This window comes from Tupaia chinensis, unplaced genomic scaffold (genome assembly GCF_000334495.1).
Source record: "Tupaia chinensis unplaced genomic scaffold, TupChi_1.0 Scaffold145528_1, whole genome shotgun sequence".
Lineage (NCBI taxonomy): Eukaryota > Metazoa > Chordata > Mammalia > Scandentia > Tupaiidae > Tupaia > Tupaia belangeri.
This window is the reverse complement of record NW_006205385.1, coordinates 278,215-282,885: the sequence shown is the minus strand read 5'-3', so window position 1 is coordinate 282,885 and position 4,671 is coordinate 278,215. Positions and strand designations below refer to the sequence as shown.

Sequence of the window (4,671 nt, the reverse complement as noted above, 5' to 3'; positions counted from 1 at the left end):
AGCTGTTTAGTAGTTTCTTATAAAATTAAATAGACACCTCTCCTGTAATCCAACAATAACATTCCTAGGCATATCTCCAAGATACATTAGTGCACATGTCACAAGATAACTGTGCAGAATGTTCATCACAGTGCTGTTCATGTTAGCCAAAAACCGAAAAGAACCCAGATGTCCATTAACAGAAGAATGGATAAACAAGTTATGGTATATTCACACAATTAAATCCTACCTGGCAAGAACAGGAATGGACAACCAACATGCAACAACAGGGATGAATCTCATTAGGTTCAGGAAAGGAATATAGACAGGAAAATTACACTTAGGTTACAGAAGTTGTACGGCCTTGATATAATAAGAATTGTAAAGGTAGTACAAAATAAAGAAAACTGTAAAACCACCTATTTTACAAATATAGATGTAAAAATATTTGCACCCAAGTGTCAAGAAATCAAAATTTGGGGCTGGCAGATGGCTTGGTGATGAAAAAGTGCTGGACTCCCACATGGCCAACTGCGGTTCAAGTCCCAGACCCGGTGGGTTGCTTTCTCACTGTCTCTCTCTTTCTCTCACACCCTCTGTCTCTCACTATTGCTCTACCCCTCTCTGGTCAAATTTAAAAAATAAATAAATAAATAAATAAATAAATAAATAAATAAATAAAAAGTTAAATAAAATACTTCTTTAAAAAAAAGGAAAAAAAAATAGAAATCTAAATTCAGGAAAATCATTCCAGAAATGTATTTAAACAATAAAACACATAGACCAATTGAAGTGAATTCCCAGAATACAGGTATGATTTCATGTCTGAAAATACTACATTTTATACTTACCTGGCAGGGGAAACACCATGATCACGAAGGTGGTTTTCCCAGGGCGAGGCTGACCCATTGCACTGCGGCTGTGCTGACCCCTGCGATTTCCCCAAATGCGGGAAACTTGGCTGCATAATTTGTGGTAGTGGGGGACTGCCTGCGCGCTCTCCCCCCCCCCAAAAAAAAAGAAAAGAAAATACTACATTTTATCACTGGTAAAAATTATCAATAGTAAAAGACACATATGGATTTATTTACCTGAAGTTCAAAAAAAAAAAAAAGCAAAAATAATATGGTGTGGTAGAAGTCAGAATAGCAGTTACCTGATTGGTGAACTGGAGCCTGAAGAAAATCTCTGGGTTGGTGGTAAAACTGAAAATCGTGATACTGGAGGCATCTATATGTGAACGTATATGTGCAACTCTCTCAATCTTTTTGATTTTAGGATCTGTTGATATCATTACAAGTTATTAAGGATATCAAAGATTTTTTTCCAATATTGATTAGACCCATCTATATTTATCATAATAGATATTGAAGTTGAAATTTTTAACATTTAATTAATTTTTAAATAATCGATTGCACGTCAATACTATGCTTTTAAAGCAAAATAACTACATTTCCCAAAATCCAAAAGTAATTAACAAGAAGGTTGATTTTATGCCCCTGTTCTATATGAAAATACTGGCTTTTGTCTTAAGATAGTGGAGTTTCCAAGATTGGGAAAATATCTTTGTTTTCCTCAGTCTAAAAGTTATTATCAAACAGTTATATTAGTATTAAATAATACTTTTATAGCCTTTTCAAGATGATACCTTTACTATAGTTTTACAACGTTCTGTATTCTGTAATTTCCTTGGCAATATTTGTTAAATCAAGCCTGTATGATCTCAGTAAAATGAATTATAAGTTTTTAATTCTTAAACATATTATTTTATGTAGCATGAGAATGTTCTATCCTTAAAGAATCTGACAGAAAATATTATACAATACTATCCACCTAATGCCTTTGTTGAAGATTTTTGCCATTTGATTTACTGATAATTGCTTATTTTTTGTAAAGAAATATTTGTATAGCAAAAAAGATTAGTATCAAAATATGAAAGAAATACAAATCAATAAAGTTAACTAAACAGGAAAATGAGCAAAGTATATGAAAAGGAGTTCTCAGAAGAAATTTTGTTTTGTTTTGTTTTTGTTTTTGTATTTTTAAAAATTTTTATTTAACTTTATTTTTTAAATTAATTAATGAATTTACAATCATTCACTGAGCATGGTCACAGCATACAAAATGTGATTTCCAATCCACATATATATATAATATATGTATATATATATGTATATTTCTCCCCCATTTGGATTTTTTTTACTATACAGTACAATTTTTTTGAGAGAGAGATTTTTGCGACATGGCGTGTGCGCTCACTGGAGAGATAAGAAAGACAGATAAAAAGTGAGAAATCTCCCACCTTGGGGTACAATCCCTTCTCCTCCATTCTCCTCCTGGGGTCTTGGGCATGCGTACACACGTGCCTGGCCTGAGTTTTAAGTTGCTAGATCTGGGAATCGAACTGCAGTCGACTATGTAGGAGTCCAGCAATGAAACCATTGTGCAATCTGCTGGTCCCTACATTATAAATTTTATGTAGTCAAATTCTGTATCTCTTTATGTATTCTTTATTTGCAAATGTGCTTTATATTTAGCTATGCATGTACAAATTGTCTTTTTAAAAGCAAACAGATTAAATGTTAACTTGTTACCAGTAACATATTTTAATACAAGTACCTATTTTTTTTTCTTATTTTTTGCTCTTAATAAATATCTTCACTGGGGGCCTGCAGATGGCATAGCAATTATGTTGCTAGACTTCCACATGGTCAACAACAGTTCAGTTCCCAGACCCGGTGGTTTGAAAATCACACTGGGTACATGTGAGTCTGTACCCAAGATTTGGGAGGAGAATGGAGGATAAGGGATTGTGGCATGTTCATCCCCCCTGGGGGGGTGATTTCTCCCTTTCCCTCTCACTGATTCTGTCTCTCTCTCTGGTGAGCTCACATATCCTAAGGCAAAAACTTCTATAAAAATTATACACACACACACACACACACACACACACACACACATGCATCTTGAAACCAGCAGATGGCATGGTGGTTAAGGTGCTAGATTGCCACTTGGCTGACCACAATTCTAGTCCCAAATCTGGAAACTTTCTTTCTCACTTTTCCCTCTCTGGTGAGTCCATGTGCCCTACTACAAACTAAGAAATAATAATAATAAATAAAATTAAATTAAAATAACCTATAAAAAAAGATATAGCTATATCTCATCTAACTCATAAAACTTTTTGTCAAAACATCACTAATTTTGGACTAGATGGCTTTTTTATTATACATTTTTTTCTCTCACTCTCTTTCTGTCTCTATATATCTCTCTTATTGTCTCTTTAAACATTCATCTTTAGTTTAACTACCAAGATGTATCTTACATTCAATTTTTTTCTTTGTTCTTATTATCCTCTATATAACTTAAATAACAGTATGACAGTATAATACTTGATATATGTTCAGTATTAAAAAAGTCATTTGAAACTTGTGCTGTATGTAGTCTTTACATCAGGAACCTTATTATTTTTGGTTTATTGCTGAAGTAAACACGCAGCATATCAGATATCGAATGGGGCAGGTTTCTAACTAAATTATCCTGTCAAAGTGTTGCTGGAGACCCCATATTCATTGACTCAGTCCACTGCTACATGAAGTAATGTAGTTATACAGCAATAAAATGACAGAATAACAGATGGATAATCTATTACTGGGAGCATCAGAGACCAAACTGTGAGTGCCAGTGGTGCGGTGGTGCCAATCCTGCAGTCAGATCAATGCAGAGGAAAATACAACTTCAAATGTTTCCTCAGCCATAGTATCAGGGCTAAGACAAGGCAACTATCAATATTCAAAAGTGGGAGGGACGAGCAGTTAGTGTAATGACTTTGTCGTTGGACTCCCATGTAGTCGACCATGGTTCAAGTCCCGGACCCGGTGACTTAAACTCATGCCAGGCGCATGTGTGTACATGCCCAAGATCCCAAGAGGAGTATGGAGGAGAAGGGGTTGCGGCGTGGCCATCTACCCTGGGGGATGATTTCTTGCTTTCTGTCTCTCTGTCTCTCTGTCTTTCTGGCAAACACTTGTGCTCTATAGCAAAAACCTCTCCAAAAAATAAAAAAGAAATTAAAAAACGTGGAAAAAAATCAGAACCTATTCCAGCATCTTAGGAGGAGCTGCAGCTCCATAGATGACCATATGGAAGTTAAGTAATTGAGTGTGAGTTATTTGCCAACGCATAAGGAAGTAAGGCAGGATGGGTTGTATTGCTCCCATAGCAGAGCAGAGATGTTCAGAGGGAGACTTTGGAGCAGACTGAACTTCATGACAATGCCCCATCTTTTGCTTGCTGAGGGACTCTGGCTACTACTTAACTCCAGTTTATTGACTCGACCATTCTCTACCTTACAGGATGAGGGGAAGCTAGATAATGGATACACCCATTTAGTGAAGTGTTGGTTCATGGGTGTCCAATCAGCTGTGGTTTTATTACTCTAAGGGAGAGAAACACATTTAAATGAGAAGCTATAAAGTCAGTAGATTAGAGTTCTGATCCATATCCAAAAATTCCTTCTAAAAGGTACCATGTAGGGCCCAAGTCTTGGTGCAGCACTATCATAACTAGACCCATATGAGAAGCGTCCTGGGTCTGCATCCTGTACTCCGGCTGGCTGAGAATGGGGAGACTGCAGCATGAAGACTAGGTTAGTGGTGTTTGTCTCTGTCTTTCTTTCTGTCTCATGGAAAA

The 4,671-nt window shown here is 36.0% G+C and overlaps 1 non-coding gene across 1 annotated transcript; it reads left to right on the top strand.

Annotated features, from left to right (window-relative positions):
• Positions 1-822: 822 nt before the first annotated feature.
• LOC114006067 (U1 spliceosomal RNA) lies at positions 823-986 on the top strand. The gene has a single exon (XR_003547835.1). It is a non-coding gene; the product is annotated as a U1 spliceosomal RNA (small nuclear RNA).
• The last annotated feature ends 3,685 nt before the right edge of the window (positions 987-4,671 follow it).